At 40.0% G+C, this 22,539-nt stretch overlaps 1 long non-coding RNA gene across 1 annotated transcript in view; it reads right to left on the bottom strand.

Annotated features, from left to right (window-relative positions):
- Positions 1-22,019, bottom strand: part of LOC110368914 — a 35,293-nt gene extending 13,274 nt beyond the window's left edge. Inside the window, exon 1 of the long non-coding RNA XR_004931464.1 lies at positions 21,910-22,019. This is a non-coding gene — a long non-coding RNA (uncharacterized LOC110368914). The remainder of the gene's footprint in view (positions 1-21,909) is intronic.
- Positions 22,020-22,539: the final 520 nt, after the last annotated feature.

Raw genomic sequence — 22,539 nt, 5'->3', positions numbered from 1 at the left:
TCCTGCCATACACTACGAAAAATTTATTAATACAAGTTGGCAAAATGGACAGATTTCACATCACTATGTGCAAACTATAAATTAATAAATAATCTTAGGTAAATAAATAAGATGGACATCAAAACCTTTGAAATATTGTTCTCATTTGAATAACTGTCCAAAATGGACAACTGTGCGGAACACACAATTCTGCTGGATTCTTGAGTGGGAATGATCATTAACAAAACATTAGCTTTTAATCGCTTCACCGTGTTTGCAACCCATCATGTAACATGATAAATTGTTTCTCTCTAAGACCTATTCGTAATGTCTCATTAATGGTACCATAATTAGAATGGAGGAGCGTGAGTGTGGGAGCTGCACGAATTGCGCATATTATTGCTTCGGTTTTTCTAACCTCGCACTGAAAGTTCCTCTAATGCAAAATACTAAGATATCATCATCACCTTTCATCTGAGTTAATTTCTAATGCAGGGATGATCGAAGAGCTCCAGCAATGACCTTGAAAATATATGAGATGTTTAAAAATAAAGTTGAAAATATGTAATACTTAATGATAAAGCAACATGGGGAAATGTATCATCAGTGTTTAGCATCATTGACAAGAACAGTCACAGGCTGGATAGCCTTTTCTAATCTTTTCTTTAATATAAATGTTGTGGCAAGGATGAACTTAGCTGATCTTTCCCGTGTCTGACCACTGAACAAGATGCCATCAGTGCGACTACTGAGCTATGGATCTCGCTGACATTAATTTTCCAGTGTCAGTGCTGATATATGGGACTACTGGGTGAACATATTGGGGAGGGCATGTTCACCTTGAGGGAAACTGTTAGGGGTCAAACCTTACCCATCACCCAGTCAGTGTTTAGGAAGGCTTGCAAAGTGCTATGCATGATTTATTTGATCCCAACTTAATGTTACAATGCTGGGGGGGAAAAATTGCCACAAGGTTTTTAGGTTTTGTTTGTTTGTGTTCCTGTTTTATCACTCTTTACAAAACATTTTAATGTCAGACAAATAACTTAAGGAAATAAAAAATGCAATTATTAAAACATGTTTTAGTCACTAAGAGAAAAATTTACCCAAACCAGTCTGGCCTTGTATGAAAAAGTAACAGTGGGTGCTGGCGGGTTCAGTGATTCAGCAGGTACATCATAAACAGATGCTATCAGCACTCGATACTGCTGCCTCAGGTTTGCCTCTCGAACCTAGGTAATTTACTGGTTGTGCTCTTTCTTTTTTCTCTTCTTTCTTTGCTTTCCAGTTACCATCCAATTAAAAAAGTAGTCACTCTTTTTGTTAAATCATGAATTAACTGGTGTCATGACCTACCTGACTCTGGAGGTTTCCAGCACCTTCCTCCTCAGCCCACCTCGATCTCCACTCAGCCTGATCATCTACACCTGTCTAGCTCTAATCATCTCGGACTGAATCCACCTGCCAGCCTCTCCATTTAAACCCTCCTCAGTCTCCTCTTCACCGCCGGTCCGTCTCATTGTCTGACACAAGCGTCTCTCATCCTCCCTCATCAAGATAAGAGACTGTTTCCTGACCGCACTCCTCCCTTGGCTCCTTGGATTCCACTCCAAGCCCTGCTCTGGTCCCGTCCCGAACTCTCCAGCCAAGCTCCGCTCGGGTCCCGTCCCGAAGCTCACCTGCAAGCCTTGGGTTTCGCCCCTGGGCTCACCCGCGGTCCTCCAGCCACCTCCTGTCTGCCTGCTCCTGCCATCACAACCACCTGCTCCATTCCAGTTAGGACTCTGGTCCTCATCATCCACAAATCATCTGTCTTCAATAAACCTCACAAGTTAAGCTCCGTGTGTGGTGTGTGTGTGTGTGTGTTTGGGTTCATCTTGACAAATCCTGACAACTGGTGAGTTCAATATTACTAGCCACAGCTAGGCCAAATTACTGCCCGACCATAAGAGTTTAAAAATGAAAAAGAACCTAACAACATCAGATGGGCTATGAGATCTCAAAACGTACCACTGTTCTCAGGAATTTCAAGAACAGAGGAAACACAAAGTATATGACTTTCATCAGTCTGGATGGGAGTAACAAAGCAATTTTTCAGACTTTGGGACTCCAGCGAACCATAATGGCTCCTTTTTCCACGAAACAGGTTCCAACCGTAAACTAGCGCTAGTGCTGGTTTGACATTTGTTCTGTTTCCAGAGCTGCAAGCTCTGGCCTTGGAAAACTGATTCTTTCTTACCACTAACTGAGCTGGACCTAGCCTGTTTCATCATCTGGAGCAAGGTCGTGGTTATGGGGGCCAACAGTCAATCATAATGCTGTAAGTGGCATGTTTAAAACTTTGGAATTTAGTTTTGTTTTGAATATGCATAACTATAATAATATACTGATTTTAAAATAATACATTTTAGACTAAAACACGGTAAAACAATACTATTTTCCATTAATTTAAAATCGGATTTGCATAAAAACACAAGCTCAGTGTCATTGTAAAACACTAATCATTAGTTATTATAAATGGTCAATGGCAAGTGTTGCCTCCAAGGCTGCCACAACCACCTTTTGGGTTTAAGAGAGCAATTACTTTTTTTTACATAAGGTCAGTTTTTTTGGAAAGCTTTTTTTCCTCTTAATTAGTGCAATCAGCATTTGAAAAATGCATTCAGTTTTACCCGAGATCAGAGATATTTGTTACAAAAAAGTATTGTAGCAACATTTAAGTGGATAAATGCTTTTTTTCGCTGTATTTGACAGACCTAAAGAATACATAACATTTTTAGCCTATATTTTGTGTTTTGTCCCCTCTGAAAGCGACAAGGGACTGAAGTAAATTAATTTCCGATTTATTCGTGTATCATTGTGGTGAATACAATTATTGGTGAACCTTATCCTTATGAACCTTATGCTAGTTTGTCTCTCTTGTTGTGTCTCTGCTCTGTCTTCTCTAACCCCCAGTCGGTCGAGGCAGATGACCGTTCATACCGAGCCCGGTTCTGCTGGAGGTTTTCCTTCCTGTTAAAGAGGAGTTTTTCTTTCCACTGTCGCTTCATGCTTGCTCAGTATGAGGGATTGCTGCAAAGCCATGGACAATGCAGACGGCTCTCCCTGTGACTCTACGCTTCTCCAGGAGTGAATGCTGCTTGTCAAGACTTTGATGCAATCAACTGGTTCCCTTATATAGGATTTTTTTTTTTGACCAATCTGTATAATCTGACCCAATCTGTATAATCTGATTGATTTTGATTTTGTAAAGTGCCTTGGGATGACATATTTCATGAATTGGCACTATATAAATAAAATAAAATTGAATTGAAATGAATTGAATTATCCCTTTGTTCTGTCTGCCTTTTCTTCCCTAGCCCTGGGAATCCCGATAAAATCAAGAGGACCAGAAAATAATCAAATTCTTAATGCATCTTTTAATAAAGGTGTGACAAAATGAATTGACTCCATGCCCAACGACTAAAATGACACTCTTTTTAGAAGGTGTACAAGGTGTAAGGATGTTGTTGTTGGGTTTATTGAGTTGTTGTTTTTTGCCATTTTAATTCAGTTAAATAGTACAGGTAATTCTACTTCTGCAACATGTTTTATGACTATTGTTACCCTTATGTCAGACATAATTGTCTGACATAAGGGATACGTAGAAACTCCTTAAATTTGATGCAAATATCTTTATCGATAGAAGAACACTATTTAGCTGCATTTTCTAAGACAATCTTGATGTAGTTTTACAGCACATGTACCCGTAAGAAAGTCCACCTTGGAGGTTCAGAGTGTAATACTCAGAAGTTAATTTAATTTATAATCTTGTAAATAGTACCTTTCAAATATGCAGTATATATAGTAATTATATTACTATTTAAAGCAATTAAGTTAGTTTTTAAACGTTGACCTCATAAATATATGACCTTCCAAAAATAAATGAAAAAATGTAACGATGAACATTGAATATTTGTAAGGTCTATGAGACAAAAAAAATCCCATTAGATGTTTGGCATTATTCTAATTTGATCCATTTAAGATTTGATCTTGAGATCCTAATTGTCCTTACATGAAATATACAGGAATAATTACTAAGGCAATATGACAAAACAGGAGCCTTAATTATTATTTCAGGGTTGGACATAAATATCCGATCCACCCCAGTAGTTTTCATTAACAAAATATGATTTGTAGGGGCAAAGTGATCTCTCACAAAGGAAGAAGAGCAGCCAATTCAACTGTCAAAATTAGCACTTATTCACAGATGTTAAATGGAGCACAGAAACAAAAATGAATTTCCTGGTCATCATTTCCCCTCTAAATTTTGGGTGTAGTGTAGTATTGGCATGAAATGAAATAGTAACTGGGACTCAATCCCTTTCTGGCCCTGGTGCATATGTGTCTTGAAAACTATACAAGTGTTTCCTGGTAAAAAATAAATAAAAATATATTTTAACACTACTCTGAAATATATAACTTTCCAATTAAAACAAATTAATTACATTTTTTTAGGCAAAATATAAGACCAGCTGATTTCAATGTATATTCTTGAATATATTTTATATCACCTTTAAATCTGCATTTTAGAAGTTTAAGATTTGTAATTTAGGATGTTTTTGTATCATGGCAGCACAATTACTGCACAATTACAGAGTTGTTTTCACTACTTATTTTAAAATGTTCATTCTGTTATTACCTGTTTATTTTCCTCTTCTACATTGTGGAATAAAGTTGCTTGAAAGTAAATGAATATAATGTAAGCACTGCAGCTTTCAGGAGCTCACTCAGCTAGAACATAATATTACCAAATTATAAAAGCTCAATTTTAAAATAAACAACTCACTCTGCAATTACAATATAGTTGTAAAACATCCAAAACTTTGTTCTTCAACTACGGCACTAGAGGAGGTTTGCAGTGAATTACTCTACAGGGAAGTATTTCACGAAATGCAATCTAGTTGTCTAATACGCTCTCCTGTTTCTTGCTCTACAAATTCTCAAAGATGAGACAGAATGAACTGTTATATTCATTCCTCAACTCAGTTAAATCCTGCTGCAAAAATGGTTTCTTTTTGTAAAATTCAATATAATTTTCATCGGTTAGAGTAGAAGAGTGTGAGGTATTAAATGTGATCATAATCATGATCCTCTCTCCTCATCTGTCAAACCTCTGGACATTAGAAAGAGCATGTAGTAACAGTGGACAGTCGCTTGCGTTGTGTTGTTGACTTTGCAGCAATCCCTCATACTGAGCGTGCATGTAGTAACAGTCGAAAGGAAAACTCCCTATTAACAGGAAGAAACCTCAAGCAGCAGCAGACTCAGTGTGAACTGCCATCAGCCATGACCGGCTAGGGGTTAGAGAAGATAGAGCATACAAACAAAAATAAAATAGCACTGATTCAGCAGTACTTTCTATGTTAGAGAGTGTAATGTCAGACTAGCTCAGTAGGTGGCTGTGTCTAGGAAACAAACACAGTTGAGCAGATAGGCTGTGAGCAAGTTTTCAGTTCAAGATAACGAAAGAGTGCCCATACAGTTAGTTGCAGTAAAAGCTCAGCCTGTAGTTATGTCTAGGAGATGTCTTTCAGAGTTAATTGTATTACCAGAGTACAATGTAATGTCATCCAGATTGAGTGATTGGGAGGTGAAGATTCTCTTCCAAAGAAAACAATTCTTGTGAATTGTGAAGAAAATTTAAAGTTATCCAGTTTTCATGTCATCAAGACATGCCTGTAGTTTTAATTTAATAATGGGATTCATCAGGATTTATGGATACATATAACCATGTATCATCAGCATAACAGTGGGAATTAATCACAGGCTTTATGATAATTTTACTAATTGGAAGCATATATCTCGATTTACCGGTCGATCTACCTTCCTACCCTCATCTATGGTCATGAGCTTTGGGTCGTGACCGAAAGAACGAGATTTTTTTTTTTTTTTTTTTTTTTTTTTTATTTATTTTATTTATTTATTTATTTATTTTTTTGGTGTCTGTGTGTGGCGAGTGGGGCACAAGGGAGGGATGGTGTGAATGAGTGTTTTTTTTTTTTTTTTTTTTTTCCAGGTTTGGGTTCGGTCCGCTCCCTCTCCCAAGATCATCTCAAGTCTCCGCTAGGTGCGGAGCCCATCCCCCCACGTCCTGCCCTCCTCCGCTGCGTTGGCGGGCGCCTTGACCCTCTGGCGCGTTGACGGTCCTCGGGTTTGGGGCGGGTTCCCGGGTGGGCGCCGGCCCATTCCCGGCGGTGGCTTCGCGGGGCCTGGCCCCCCGGGGGGCGGCCGGGGCCCCTGCCGCAGGGGCGGGGCGCCCCTGGGGCCTCTGGCCCCCAGGGCCCATGGCCAGGACCACTTCAGCGGGGCCGGCTGCCGGCGGAGCCCACGGGCTCGTCCCCGCGGCTCTTGGGGGCGTCGGCATTGCGGTGGCTGGGGGATTTCCTCGGGGTCGTCTCTCCTCTTTCCTCAGGGGGGGGTTGTACATTTCCTGTGAAGGCCCCTCTCGGGCGCACTGCTTTGGGGGCCCCTTTGGGAGTCCGGGGTTATGGGTCCCCTGACCCCTGCCTCTGTGCTCGGGGAAGGTGGGTCTTCGGTTCTCCACAATCACTATCAAGCCATTTCCTTCTGGATAATTTTCACCTAAACTAGTGCACTCTCACAATCTCCCACAGGTGCTGGGTCCCAGGTATTAAATGTTCATTTATATACAGAAAGGCTATAATTTATTTACTTTCTTTTACCTTTTTTTTAGGTATCACATTACACATGTCAGCTTAAATAATAATACATATGATTTAGCAATGGTATCAAGGTGTTACACGATTGTATCTGTTGCTTTATGTCTGTTGGTTGTGCTGTTCTTTTTGTGTCTCTTTCCAGGTGATGGAGCAGACAGAGGAAGTTTTATCATTCTCTTCCTTTTATCTCTTCTCTCTTTCACCTCTTCTTTCTCTTTTTTTTTCTCTTCTTGTTTTTCTTTTACTCTCCTACTTTCCCATTGTAGTGTCCATATAATTTGAAATTCTCCCTGCAGGAATCACAATAAAGCTATTTACACGCACAAATCAAGCGGAGCATTATGGCGAAAGCTGTTTGCTCCACTTGTGAAAGTAAAATCTGTCGAGCTCTATTTGGCATTAAGATATCAATTTTTATTGCCACATTGCTAGACAGGACACTGGGTAAAAAAAAAAAAAAAAAAGAACGAGATCCCGGATAAAAGCGGCTGAAATGAGTTTTCTCCGTAGTGTGTCTGGGCTCTCCCTTAGAGATAGGGTGAGGAGCTCAGTCATCAGGGGAGGACTCAGCGTAGAGCCGCTGCTCCTCCACGTCGAGAGGAGCCAGTTGAGGTGGCTCGGGCATCTGGTTAGGGTGCGAGGAGGCCCAGGGGAAGACCCTTGACACGCTGGAGAGACTATGTTTCCCGGCTGGCCTGGGAGCGCTTTCCATTTGTCTGTCCCCGGAGGAGCTGCCCCAAGTGGCTAGGGAGAGGGACGTCTGAGCCTCCCAACTGAAGCTGTTACCCCCGCGACCCGAACCCGGATAAGCGGAAGACGATGGATGGATGGATGGATGGATGGATGGATGGATGGATGGATGGATATATACATAGTAAAGGAAATTGACCCAATCACTGAAACCTGTAGTACTCCACAAATAACCCTGGAGTTTGAAGAAGATTCATGAACAAACTGGAATATGTTGGAAAGTAAGATTTAAACCAGCTAAGTGCTTTTGGCAAAAATCCTTACAGCATGTTCAAGTGTCTCTAAGATAACGTTCTGATTTGTGGTCAGGTGTATCAAATGCTGCACTGACATCCAACAAGACAAGTACAAACACCCGCAAGTGATACTTAAGTAATTTAAGTATTTGGGATTTGTTCACTTAGGAAATTGTACAGGAAATAAAGGAGCTTAATGCACATTGGCTAAACATACCCAGCACACCTATTTTTGTTGTGGTCACTGGGTGTTTTAATGTTTTTTTTTTGTCTTTCATTTTTTGGTTGTGCTTGCTTAAAGCTTTGTATCTACATCTCGTCTTGGTTGTTTTTGCTCTCTGCTCCCTGATTTTACTTGGTAATTGCCACAGCTGCCCCTTGTTAGTCCTCAGATCTCTAGTGTGTTCAGTCCCACATTTTCAGCTGCTCTTTGTCAGGGTCTTGTGTTGACTTTTGATAGCTTCTCTGTGAAGCTTGGTGCTCGCACAAACCAATCTGTCTTTTGTTTCTTTGTTTTTTTCTGTTGAAGCTGCACTTTCATTTTCATCTATTTAAATAAAAATTCTTCATTTTCTTGTTTACCAGATTCTTGCCTGTACATTGTCATTCAGGTCCTTCATATTGGTGGTCTAACCATGCAGATACACATCACCAGCTGGGACTTCTGAAATATACCATTTCAAAATATTAAAAGCAAACGCTTTAACAGTCCCACATGTGGGATAGAGAAAGCAACTTGGCCTATTTAAAAAAAATACCATGGGTCAAAGGAAAATATTAATGGAGGTGGAAGAGCTCGGTGGCTTTTAAATCTATGGCCTAATGGACTGTATTGACTGCATTAATAAAACAGGATATGTGTTTCTAATGCCCTCTCTATGGTGCATTAAGCCCTGCTAGGGCTATGGTTCCATGTGTCTGTCCAAAAGGCAGCTTAGAGAAAACATGGAGCTGAATTCAAAACTTTTTTTTTAAATTCTTATTATCTCTAGTAAAACCAAGTGTGAGAGTGTTCACGTGATCCTTTTTAGTCTTGTTGTAGACATAGGACAAAAAAAATTGTAAATTGCATCAAATGGTGTTCTAATGTTTATCCTTTATTTTATTTCCTCTAAAGTTTATATATTTATATGTCAGAGCCCTTTGGGCGTTTGAAACCAAAGTTAAATTTCATGTTTGTGCACATAATATTGGGCAATGAATCTTATTCTGATTCATTTAGTTCTAAGTCTGAAAAGAAAATCACAACTTGCATCTCAACTGAAACATGTGGTGACAGTAACACTTTGGAAAGTCCTCAAATCTGCCTGATTGCCCCAAAAAAAATATTTTTTTTGCAAAGATGCTCTAGCAATTTTATTTATTTTTTGTATAAAAACTGGTACTGGGAGGAGTATCCTCTTGTAAATAAATGTGTATATGTTGTGTTTTTTTAATGTTAAAAATCACTAATCAAGTAGTGTTCACAAATTTGGAATTTAAATGATCATATTGGAAAAGGTGGAGAGGCTGCACGGTGACATGGTGGGTAGCACTGTTGCCATGCAGCAAGAAGGTCTTGGGTTTGAGTGCTACCTTTGCCTTGGGTCTTTTTGCATGGAGTTTGCATGTTCTCCCTGTGCATGCATGGGTTCATGACTGTTAATTGGCCTCCCTCAGGTTAATTGGCCTCCCTCAGGTGCGAAAATAGTTGTTTGTCCTGTTTGTCTCTGTGTTGCCCTGGGATAGACTGGTGATCTATCCAGTGTGTCCCCCACCTCTCGCTGTTTATAGGCTCAGCACCACTCACGACCCTACAAAGGATAGGCATGTTAGAATATGGATGGATGAAAATGTTGGAGGGGGCACATTTGTCCTGCTTTATCAGTCCCAGCCTACACTGAGTCAAGTTAGGTCAGCAAATTGTTTTTTACAGTCTAGTTTACCTGTTGCTTTGACTGAGTTAAGTTAAATCAACTATACCTATCAAGTGTTGTAAACTTGACAGGTATAGTTGATTTAACTTAACTCAGTCAAAGCACAGGTAAAATAAACTGAGTGAAGTTAAGTCAGCAAATTGTGTTTACAATGTATTCCACCTGTGCCATGTCTGATTGTCTCTCTGCGTCACCAGTGCACAGCCCTATTTAAGCGATTGGTAATGCAAAGAATAGTTTGAGATGTCATTTACACACAGAAATTACTGCATAGCCATCATTTAACAAACATGTTGACATATTTAAAACTTGAGGAGCTGAGTTTATCTCACTTGAAATTTTACTTTAACTTAAAAATAAATATCCAACAGAGGAAAGAAGCATTACAGAGACAGAGGGAAAACATTGCATAGGAACAGTAGCAGCAGGTCTGATACAGTATACGAGAAGTTGGATTACAAACTTCCTCATTAACATTTAAAGGCAACTCTAAACAACTCTGGTGCCAGAAGACCATAGTGGTCTAGAGGGTTGATATACTGATAACAAGTCTGTGATGTATTTTGGTGCTATGCCATTCAGTGATTTATGGACCAAAATAAGTAAAATCTATTCTACAAGGAGCTAGTGTAAGGAATATAGGACTGGGGTGATGTGCTCTACTTTTTTAGTCTCAGTGAGGATGTGGGCAGCAGCTTTCTAGATCAACGGCAGCTGTCTGATTTACTTTTTTTGGGAGACCTCTGAAGACACTGTTCCAGTAATCAATTTGACTAAAGATAAACACATGGATTTAGTTCTTTTATCCTGGAAATGTTCTTCAGGCTGACTTTGTAATTGTGTTTAAAATGTTTTTGAAGGTTCAGGTCTGAGTCCATCACTACATCCAGACTTCAGGTCTGATCAGTGGTTAGTAGCTGAAGCAACTGAAACTGTGCACTAACTTTTGATCGCTCATCTATTGGTCCAAAAAATATTATTCAGTTTTGTTTTTATTCAGTTAAAGAAAATTTTGGCACATTAATACATTGATTTCTTCAAAGCATTTACTCTGCGCTTGAATAGCTTCATGGTCACCTGGTGACATGGTGATGTAAAGCTGTGTCGTCTGCATATGTATGGTAACTGACTGTTGTTTTTTATGATCTGAGCTAAAGGGAGCATGTAGATATTGAATAGGAGGGGACCCAGGATGGACCCTCGGGGAACCCCACATGTGATTTTTGTCATCTCTGATGTAAAGTTACCTACTGATACTAAAAGTCCCTGTCCTTTAAATAGGATTTAAACCAGATGAGTGCTGTACCAGAAAGGCCGACCCAGTTTTCCAGGTGCTCTAATAGAATGGAGTGATCAACAGTGTAAAATGCTGCACTGAGGTCCAATAATACCAGCACTGTGGTTCTTCCATACTCTGCAGTTATATGGATGTCATTTACCACCTTGACAAGGGTGGTCTTTGTACTGTGATGAGCACAGAAACCTGACTAAAAAATGTCAAAGTGGCTGGTCATTGTTAAGGTATTTAATTGTTGAAACACAATTTTTTTTCAATAATCTTACTGATAAAAGGGGGAGGGGGGTAGTTTATCCAAATAATTATTTTTCAACAGTGGTTTAATAATTGCTGTTCTTAGAGACTGGGGAAATACAGTTGACAGAAGGGACGTATTTATTGTGTGAGTCAGACGTTGTGACAGGCAAAACTTTCTTAAAGAAAAGCTATGGGTAAAACATCAACGCAGAAGGAGGAGGAACATAGCCGGTGTATAATGTCTTCTAAGCTTTTGTGGTTTATTTGTCTGAGGTGGGACATGCTGCACATGGTGCTCCAACTAGAACTGTCAAGATCAGTTCTAGTTGGAGATAGCTTTGGTACTGAATTTGATATGGAGGAACAGACTGATCCTCTAATCTTTTGGATTTCTCAGTAGAGAAGTTAACAAATTCATAACACGCCCTGGTGGAGTGGAGTTCAGATGCCACAGACGGAGGAGGTTTTGTTAAGCTGTCGACCATGGCAAATAAGGCATGAGCATTATTATTGTTTTTGTTGATGATCCCAGAAAATATTCCCTTGCATTTTTTCAGTTTCAAGTTAAATTGATTTTTCCTTCCCAGAAACAACCCACATTTTAATTGGACCAAAATGTCCAATTAAATGTAGTCAATAATATCTAACATTTTAGACTGACAGGTATCTATTAGATCATCTACTGAGTTACAGAACAAAGTGGAAGTAAAATAGTAAGCTTGGTTAAAGGTCTCATTGGCATCATCCTTAAAGATGTGTTTTTGTCATGGTTTACACAGTTCTTGGTTTTTGTATGTGTTTCAGTTACATTCTGCCTGCTTTCCTTTGTTGCTCTCTCTCGCCCCCTGTTGCCACTAGTTCTCTCTCTCTCTCTCTCTCTCTCTCTCTCTCTCTCTCTCTCTCTCTCTCGCCCCCTGTTGCCACTAGCTCTCTCTCTCTCTCTCGCCCCCTGGTACCACCATCTCTCTCTCTCTCTCTCTCTCTCTCGCCCCCTGTTGCCTCTCTCTCTCTCTCTCTCTCTCTCTCTCTCTCTCTCTCTCTCTCTCTCTCTCCACCTGTGCTTAATTTACCAATCTGCCTTTGTTCCTGTTCCTCTCCTCACAGTATTTAAGCTCCTCTAGTTTCTCCACTCACTGCTGGTTTCTCTGTTCTGCTTTGTTCTGCACTGTTCCTTTGCTCTGCTTCCTGTGCTACTCCTGAGCCCACTACTGCTGCCAGTCACCTTGCCTCATTGCTTCCTGGTGTTCCACCCCAGGTTTACGTTTTGGTTTTTGCTCCTGAGTTATCCAGTGTTTTTTGTAAGTTTTTGGATTTCCTATATTAAACGCACTTATAACCACTCCCTGTGTTGGTCTCTCTGGTTTGGGTCCAACCACCAACCTCACCTCCAAAACATGACAGTTTTCTTATGATGTCCCTTTGACTAAATGAGTCACTGGAAATTATGCATTCAAAGGTAACAGAAAAGTGATCAGAGAGGGCAACATCAGTTACAAATATTAAGATGCTTACTGATGATCAGGGGCCCGTTCTTCGTACGTTGCTTAAAACATCCGAGATCAAATGACACATTCAAGATGATTTCATCCGGCTAATCATGATCCGGCTTATTGGATTCTTCGAACACACCTGTTGTTTATGATTAGTATGGCTGGATTGAATTATCTGAGATAACTGTGCGTTCATGCGTTTGTTTAAAAGGGGAAATGTATCGATAGTAGAAACATTGATCAGCAACGCTGCTATTGGCTGGTCAGCATGGCCAAAGAACTCCCACAGTATTTCTCCCAAGCAGAACACGAGCTTTTAATGGAAGGTTATGCCGAATTTGAGTCATTAATTAAAACACCTCCAAATCTCTTAAAGCCAGGAGAGAGGGCTGGCAAAAGAGTAGCAGACAAATTAATGCGTAAATACTGTCCATGGTAGATGTTTCTATCACTTTCTACAGTATGAATTTTTGCATTTTAATAATTTCATATTTATGTTTTATGTTTCATATTTGTTCTTTTATATCAGAGCCTCCACGGGACCCACTAGAACATGGGGACAAGTAAATGTGAAATACAAGAATATTCTACAAAATGGTAGCCTTTAATTATTATACTTTATTTTAAAAAGGCACTTGTTATGTAAAGAGATACAAATTTATGTGTCATTTCTTAGACACTGGAAGTAAAGGACACATGCAAACTGAATTTTAACGAAAACAATTCTTTATCCAGAAAAAATTAAGTTCTTCCTTTTCCAAGTCATACACAGTTTACACGGTAAAACTGTATTGCTCCGTGCCTAGATAATCCATCCATAGTTTTTTTCTAATACAATATACGGCTCGACAGGAAGCAAGCCTTTCAAAGTAAAACTGAACTTCACAATAAAATGGCCTGAACAAATCTTCTTACTGAATATGATAAAAATCAAAAGCAAACCCTCATACAAATAACTTAAATATTTTCTATTTATGGCTCTAACACCACTTTTCCCTCTTTAAAAGCCACTGTTAAAAAATGTGCTTGTCTGTTTATAACAGCCACCAAGAAAAATCTCTCTACAATTACACTGTCACGCTGCGCTAAAGAATCCTGTCTGTTGCGCAATACGCGATTAATTTGAAAAGCTCTGCAAATTATTCTTGCACCTTCCGCAACAGGTTGCAGTCGTAAAAATGGACATGGCTACAACAGACTTCCCTATCTCCTCTGCTTATAAAGCTGCAATCTAATCCTGTTTACATGAAATAAGCCTGCTCGTGAGCACATGTTGCTATGAAAGCAAGTCCAAGATGAGTTTCGAAGAACCGAACAATCCAAGATCATGCCAAATCGTCAACAATCAAATCCAGCTAACTGAGTTAGCGACGTACGAAGAACGGGGCCCAGGTCCAAAATATGTCCCTGTTTGCGTTTTGGTTGCTTAACATGTTGAGTTAAACAAACTTTCTTAGAGTGTCACAAAGCTTCTTGTCAACGTGAAAGTTCAAATCTCCCACAATAATTGAACAGTCATAAGATAGGAGGTCATTAAGATCATTAAAAAAAAAACATTCTTCGTACGTTGCTTAAAACATCCGCGATCAAATGAGACATCCAAGATGATTTCATCCAGCTAATCATGATCCGGCTAATTGGGTTCTTCGAACACACCTGTTGTATATGATTAGTATGGCTGGATTGAGTTATCTGAGACAACTGCGCGTTTATGCGTTTATTTAAAAGGGGAAATGTATCGATAGTAGAAACAATGATCAGCAACGCTGCTATTGGTTGTTCAGCATGGCCAAAGAACGCCCACAGTTTTTCTCCCAAGCAGAACACAAGCTTTTAATGGAAGGTTATGCCGAATTTGAGTCATTAATTAAAATGACAGGTAACACCTCAAAGTCTGCTTAAGCCAGGAGAGAGAGATGGCAAAAATAGATAAATTACACGCATACGTGCTGTCCATGTTAGATGTTTCTATCACTTTCTACAGTATGTATTTTTGCATTTTAATAATTTCATATTTATTTTGTTCTTTTATGTCAGAGCCTCCACGGGAGCCACTAGAACATGGGGAAAAAAGTGAAGTACAGGAATATTCCACAAAATGGTAGCCTTTAAGTATTAAACTGTATTTTAAAAAGACACTTCTTCCTCTTTTTTAAAAGCCACCGTTGAATGATGTGTTTGTCTGTTTACAACAGCCACCAATAAGAAGGCTGGAAATAAACGGGTTATTTTTTATTATTATTATTATTTATTTTTTGTTGCACGAGGCATGTTTCACCCTTTCTTTTTCTTTCACAAAATGACACAGGGTGCCATCCGTTCCCTATATAAACGGCTTCTTCAACAAAAAATTAGTATTTTGACCTGAAAAAAACACAAAAATAAGTAGAGAAATTGAACTCCACAACGTAAAAAAGAGAAACATTGCACTAGGGATCGAGTTGATTCAAAAGGACGTTATAATACATCATTTGACAGTAGTATTGCTGACTTTACATAACTATCTCTTATTGCAGACAAAAGATGACTTGCTGGCTTTTCTTTATAAATAATTGTTTAAGTAAAATGACAGGAACTAAGCAATATTTGTTTCGTATTTTATTAAACATTAAAAAATGGTGTTCCACAATTCTGTCCCGTCCTCTGCCACTAGGTGGTCCAAGTGCACTGGCTGGACAGACTTCCCTATCTCCTCCGCTTATAAAGCTGCGATCTAATCCTCTTTACATTAAATAAACCTGCTCGCGAGCAGGCTTAAGTTTGCGCACATGTTGCTATGACAACAAGTCCAAGATGAGTTTCGAAGAACCAAACGATCCAAGATCATGCCAAATCGTCAACAATCAAATCCAGCTAACTGAGTTAGCGACGTACGAAGAACGGACCCCTGGAGAGCCAAATATTCAAAAGAGTTACATTTTCAGAGAAAAAGCTTTTTACACTTTAGTGAATCATTGAACAATGTTGCCAATCCTCCAGCTTTATTTTGCTGTCTGAAGACAAGTTTAGTTTTAAGGCGTCGACTCTATCAGAATAGGTGCTTCATTAAATTCATGTAAACATGTTTCTGTTAAAAAATTAACATCAAGATTATGATCAGTAATGAAGTCATTGACATTTTACAGTTTTTTCAAATCAGAAGAAGACTCATATAGTTTTAAATCAATCAACCAAAAAGTCCTTCTTCACCCTTCAACAAGCATTTTTTGAATGGAAATGCATGGCTTTGTTAATTATTTTTTTTCAAACTTGCTTTAGCCCCTGGCATCCATTATCTGCCAACAGGATTTTGATGAACTGGACATAAATGAACTATTATCTAGAGTTACTGTTTGAGGCTTATAAACACCAGCCTTCTAATTAAAAAGAATAATGCCACACATATCTTGCATGCACCAATCTGCATCTGCTGTATGGTAATTCAAACATTATAAGCAGTTCATAAATACAGCAAAGGTAAAGTATGTGCTATCAATTTGTTTATATTTATGTGTTTTGATTACTGACACTGTTTGCTCAATTTATATCTTGCTCTCCAAATTTTGTATGCCCTAATCTCATCTATAAATATATTGGTCTAATGCCTTCTTTAAAACAAGGTCAATACATAAATTAAACAGCACTATTTGTGTAAAATCAGCCAATCTCTGCTTTGACTTTATTGGGGTGGGGGAGTGTGTGTGTGTGTGTGTGTGTGTGTGTGGGGGGGGGGGGCATTTATGGCTTGAAGATAATGAAAACAATACAATCACATTAAATAAAATATCTATCATAGCTCAATAGTAAAAGATGGCATACATAGCCTAGCCAGATGGTCTGTGTCTTACGCTTTCTTTTTACTTTTCTTAAAAGTTTTGCATTTTATTTTCTTAATGTTACCTGTGTTTTTTTCTTCATTCATTCCTACCTAATGGTATATTTCTTTGCATTCCGAGAACACTACATACAGTGGCTCGCAAAAGTATTCGTACTCCTTGAACTTTTCCACATATTGTGGAATTGTAATGACCAGAAATGGAGCACCCAGAATTCAGCCAGACACAATCAGATAATGTAAGAAAACAGTTTATTTAATTGATTCACCCACAACCAAGCTACTGCAGGTTGTGGGTAAATCGCCAGCATAAAGGACAGGAACCACTTCTCAAACAAAACAGGCTCAGCAGGTCAAAAGACAAAAAACAGGTCAGGAAACAGGTAAGCAGGCAGACGGGATTCAGGATGCTGGATTTAACTCACAGATGGCTCGTAATAATCTGGCATTAGTGACTGGTCTGAGAGCTGGTTATATAGTCAGTGTTGCAGGTGGATCTAGTGAAGACTAATGAGAACGTGGCAGAGCTGCACAGGTGAGTCAAATGGAGAATCAGACCAGCACTAGTGCCGGGATCATGACAGGAATCAAATAACCATATGTTACAAAAAAGGTATGCAATATACCAACGGCACAACATTTTGAAATTAAAAGCACATGGGTAACACATGACCCCATCAGGTGCCACTTTTATCATAGAAGAATAGGAAATAGGATACAGTAGGTTGTAGTGGACACAAACTGACCAAATTTGGACAATTAGAGATTGAAAAACATTGTGTGGACGATGACACCAAGCTCTAGTTGCGATGTTGAGAAAGTAGGATAAAAACTGGGCATAAACAATATGAACCAATAGGTCTCTCCAAGAATCAAAAATTCTTGGTGAAATTACCTTTGTTGCAGACAACGGCTTAGGATACACACACACACTGGGTAAAGAGAGCAGGGCTGAGGACACAACCCAGTGGCGTGCCAGTGTTAAGGATCATTGGGACAGATGTGCGTTTCCCTAACTTCATCACCTGGGGTCTGTTGATGAGGAAGTCACTCATCCAGGAGCAGAGCAATGTGGATAACCCCATGTTGTGGAGTGTTGAATGCTCAGCTAAAGTCCATGAATAGCATCCTAACTCATGTGTTGGGATGCTGCAGTTGAGTCAGAGCCTGTGAAGTGCTGATAAAACAACATTTTCGGTGGAGCGATTCTTCCCATAGGAAGATGTTCAGCCTCCCTGCTGCTTGGAGAGTCAAGGCGTGCAAAGAAGATGTTTAAGGTGTCAGGGAGAGCCATAAAGTGCTTCGAGAGGATCCTCCTAATGTACATCAAGGACGCCATCCTCGCTGGCCTGGACAGCCTGCAATTTACCAACAGGGAGAATCGCTTCATGGAGGATGTTGTCTCATTAGCACTGCACTCAGCTCTGACTCATCTGCTACATCCCAACACCTATGTTAGGATGTTCTTCGTGGACTTCAGTTCAGCCTTTAACACCGTGCTGACAAACATGCTGCCATGATAAATAGCTGATCTCAGATTGGATCCTGAACAGTAAGGAAGAGGTGACAAAAGGAATTCTGTCCTGCTGCAGACATGGCCGGAAGGACGGCCTCTATCCCTTTTTCCCAGCAGGAGGTCAGCTGTGACCACCTCCTTACAGACAAAAGTCACAGCCCCACTTCTGCAGACCTCTTCAGCAGCTGCACAGATCACCTCTCCAGGACAAGGGAGGAGGCCTGAACCATGGGGTCATATGGCCTCATCTGCTGGAACATCTGAAAGATTGCCTGGACCAACCACGCTTGATCCAGGGTCTGCTAGATTCGACTGCCTGCTTCAGCAGAGGACCTGACTGAATCCAGGCAAATACAGAGCTAAGTTGCAGTATTAACTTCACAATCAGATGCAGGGGCAAAGATCCTGCATGCGAAACAGCTCTGTGTATTTTTCCTCAGCCTGTACAGGGAAGTGAACACCAATGGAGCTGAAGGCTGGATGCTGGGGAAAACCCCTGCTCATCGGACTGCATCCCGGTCAAATAACGTGGCCTCCAAACTATCCAGACCACGCCGTTAGCCACATGCTGCTGCAAGGCTAACGCTAGCCAGCCAAGAAGAAACCAAAAACTTCCTCCATCAACGCCCCTTCCGTGAATGGCCAAACTGAACAGAACTGAAAAGGACAGGTTTGGGCAGCGGGCTGAGGGTAAAGAAAAAGGTTTTATTAGGAAATGTTTGTAAACCGTGGTGTTTAGAACAAAAGGGCTAACCGGTAGGTCGCACTAGCCAAACATGCTATTAGCCTTGCTAACATCTGGTTTCGGACAGTTCAAATGGAGTTTGTTTTAAAGCATAAAGCGCAACTGTTCTGCGCCGCCATCCTCTGATGGTGTTATGAGCCTTATTCCCGCATCAATATAGTATATTAATGCCGGTTTTCAAGACAATTTTGATAACTATAGATTTTAACCAGGTTAGCGATGATCGATGTAGCGCCCCCTAGCGGGCGTAGGTAAAATCGCATTAACAAAGGCAAGCGATTCTGAATTAAATGATTTTACAGGACAAAACGGTCCTAAGATTATTATTTCAACAAATAATGTTTTGTTTGACTTGGGCTTTGCATTGTGAATGGATTGAAATACATGGCAGATGTTTTTTTTTAACTCCATTCCATGTTTTTGTTAATCAGATCTGCAGTGAACCAGGATTCACTGAAGTATTCTGATTATGATCAACCACTTTTGTTTGTCTTTTGTTTGTTTTGCATGTAAATAGTTCCTTAGCTTAGCTTCTTTTTATCTTCATTTTGCTTAGTAGTTTAGTTAAGTTTCACTAGCCTAGTAGAGAGGATTTATTAATCGAAATACTGTGTTAATTCAGGTAAACAGCATTACATAGTGATGTTCTCTGGATGTTCATTTTATTTCTGTTATTAAATGAACTTGAAAAGAAGTTGTCACTTCTTTATTCTATGCGTGTGCAGGTTTTGCTGTTAAAAGATCGATAGTGCTTGAATTCATCCCTTTCAACCGTTGTCTTGATATCAGCTTAAGAGCTGATCATCACCAGACAATACTTAACAGACAGAGAGTTATTTATGAAACATTAAATAACTGTAAACAGTGTATAATTGCACAACAACAACATGGGATTATCCACACCTCTCTGCTCCTGGATTAGTGACTTCCCCACAAACAGGCATCAGGTGGTGAGGATAAGGAAACACGCATCTGCTCCAATGATCCTCAACACAGGTACACCGCAGGGCGGTGTCCTTAGCCCAGCCATCTTCACCCTTTTCACCCAGGACTGTTCTGCTATCCACCCCACAAACACAGTGGTGGGTCTCATCTCCAACAATGATGACTCCCACTACAGGGATGATGTCAGGAATCTCACACAGTGGTGCTCCAGGAACAATCTGATCCTGAACACGAGTAAGACCAAGGAGGTAATAACAGATTATTGGAGGTCCTGGAGGACTGAACACGCTCCTCTCTACTACAGGGAGAGGTGGTGGAGCATGTGGACAGCATTAGATTCCTGGGCATTCACATCTCCTCCGACCTCTCCTGAATTGTTAACACCTCCCACCTGGTAAAGAAGGCCCAAAAATGGCTCTTCTTCCTCAGGAAACTGAAAAGGACAGGAGATTCCATTAAGGTGCTAAATAACTTCTATAGAGCTACCATAGAGAGTGTGTTATGTATCAGCATAACTATGATATGGAAGCTGCACAATACAGGAGATGAAGGACACGTGTGGTGAGAACAGTGCAGGGGATTGTGGGATGCTGTCTGGAGGATTTGGACTCAATGTATCTAGAAAAAGTCCAAAGAAGGGCCAGACGTATTTTCATTGATCCCAACCATCCAGGTAATGCACTTTTTGCCCCTCTCCCATGATGTAAATGCTTCAGAAGCATTAAATTCAGAACAAATATACTTAGAAAAAGCTTCTTTCCAAGAGCTGTGACAACTATCGACCCCTGATGGAAGACTGCAGTCTGACACTTTAAACAAAAAACACTGTTACTAGCCTATCATACGTTAAAATCACTTTAATGTTATTGCTTATTTGCACGGTATTATCTCAGAATATCTAAATGCACATTTCTGTAAATGTAGCCTCAAATTATTGCACAATATTTACCTCATTATTTGTTATCTGTGATTCATGAAGGACAACTATTTCGTATAATATGGCTCTACCACTTGCAAAGGGACTGATACCAAAGCCCTCAGACTCTGATGCAAACTTTTGAATCTTCATCTTTTTAATTTCTTTCTCTGTTGAACGCTATGAGAAAAAAAAAAAAAACACTGTAACCCTTGTTCATTGCATGTTTGTTTGTTTGTCTTTTATGTGTACTCTTAGCCCAAGTGGCCAAAAAGAAATTTCACCACAGTAAAATGCAGTCAAAATAAAGAATCTTTGAATATTTGATGACGGGAGTCAGAACTAGAGGTGGGCCGATACCTGGAATTTTTAATCGATCTGATACCAAGTAAATACAGGGTCAGTATCAGTGACATTGATACAGATACTTTTTTATATTTAAGCTTGATGTATCATTAAACTGTTGACCTTTTGATGTTTTTGTGATTTTGACTTTATCATTACAATTGAATAATAATGATGATTTTTTGTTAATAGTGGAGTTTTTTTCTAATCCACCTTTTTCTGATATTATGTCTTTCAAACCATATGTAATTTTTTTTGTGTTGTGTGCACTTGCCTGTTGATTTAATTCTATAAGTAAAGTATTATTTAATGCAGGGGTCACCAACATGGTGCCCACGGGCCCCCAAGGACCACATATGGTGCCCTAACGCGCGTTCTAAAACTAGCACCACCCTCCAGTGAGTTGCATCTAAAATTTTATTTTAGGCTGTTGCTCCAATTTTGTAATCACACTTGTATAGATTTAAAAATGACAATATATTTTAAAAAGAGCATTGCAGATATGTTTGTTGGATAGTGCTGACTCTTCTAGTTCAAACGTCAGTACTGGTAGCACTTCGTGTGACACAGTACCGATGAAGTAGCTCTCAGTTTCAAAAAAGTTGGTGATCCCTGATCTAATGTTAGCTCATCTTAGCTAACCCTTTTTATTTGGAATACATGTACTGCGTTCTTTCAAGGTCTTAATCACACTTTATGAATGGGCTCCAGTGACATATGACAAATAATACCTACTTTGAAAATGACCATTCTTATCTACCTGGATATTCTCTGGAGGTCTGAAACGCCTCTGTCAAATACATCCGACTGTGGGTCGATAGTCTGGGTTTGACAGGGCTTGAAATGAGCAAAGTTTTGTCTCCTTTTTCTGTTTCTGCTGTTCGACATTTTCTTGCTCATGGTTTTTCATGTACTTATATAAATTTGTTGTGTTTCCTCTGTATTTAACTTGCCGTTGTTTCTGTTTCGGCATTAAAATATAGCCAAACGGCGTTTCTTACCCTCACCTCCATGTTTTTCTGCTGCGGCGGTTTCTCCGAGCCTGGGGAGCAGCACGGTTGTTTGTCTGTAAAGTGGAGAGAGAGTTGAGTGGGTGGGCCAGGCTGAGCCTGCGTGCTGATTGGCTGGCGCCGCTGAGCCTCGTAACGGTGCAAGACGGTGACGAGAGGGGAGGAGCAGCGAAGTGCTGTGACACAGATAGGGAAACTTTGGTGAGTCTGGTGCAGTCAGTGCGTGCGGGAGAGAATAAAAAGTATCAATCTTTTTAAATGAGTATTGTTCAATATCAATAACAGCATTGTTATTGATATTATCAATACTAGGATCAATCCGCCCACCTTTAGTCTGAGCAAAAGGACGGTAGTCATTGAGGCAGGTGATGGTAGTGTTTTTTTGGGGACAGGCACGATGACAGATGATTTTAAGCAGGCAGGAACTGTGGAGAGCTGCAAGGAGAGATTGAAGATGTCCAGAGAGACCCCTGCAAAGAACCTGTTTAAAGTGTGAGGGAGAGCCGGGTTGTGGCTGGGCTGCTGGTCACTGTCCGTGATGTTTCTGATGCCTTTCCACATGTCATGTGGATTGTTGTTGCGCTGCTTGTACTTGTGCTTTGCTTTATGGATGCCTTTTTT

Source organism: Fundulus heteroclitus, chromosome 8, assembly GCF_011125445.2.
Source record: "Fundulus heteroclitus isolate FHET01 chromosome 8, MU-UCD_Fhet_4.1, whole genome shotgun sequence".
NCBI lineage: Eukaryota > Metazoa > Chordata > Actinopteri > Cyprinodontiformes > Fundulidae > Fundulus > Fundulus heteroclitus.
This window is presented reverse-complemented; position numbering and strand designations above follow the sequence as displayed.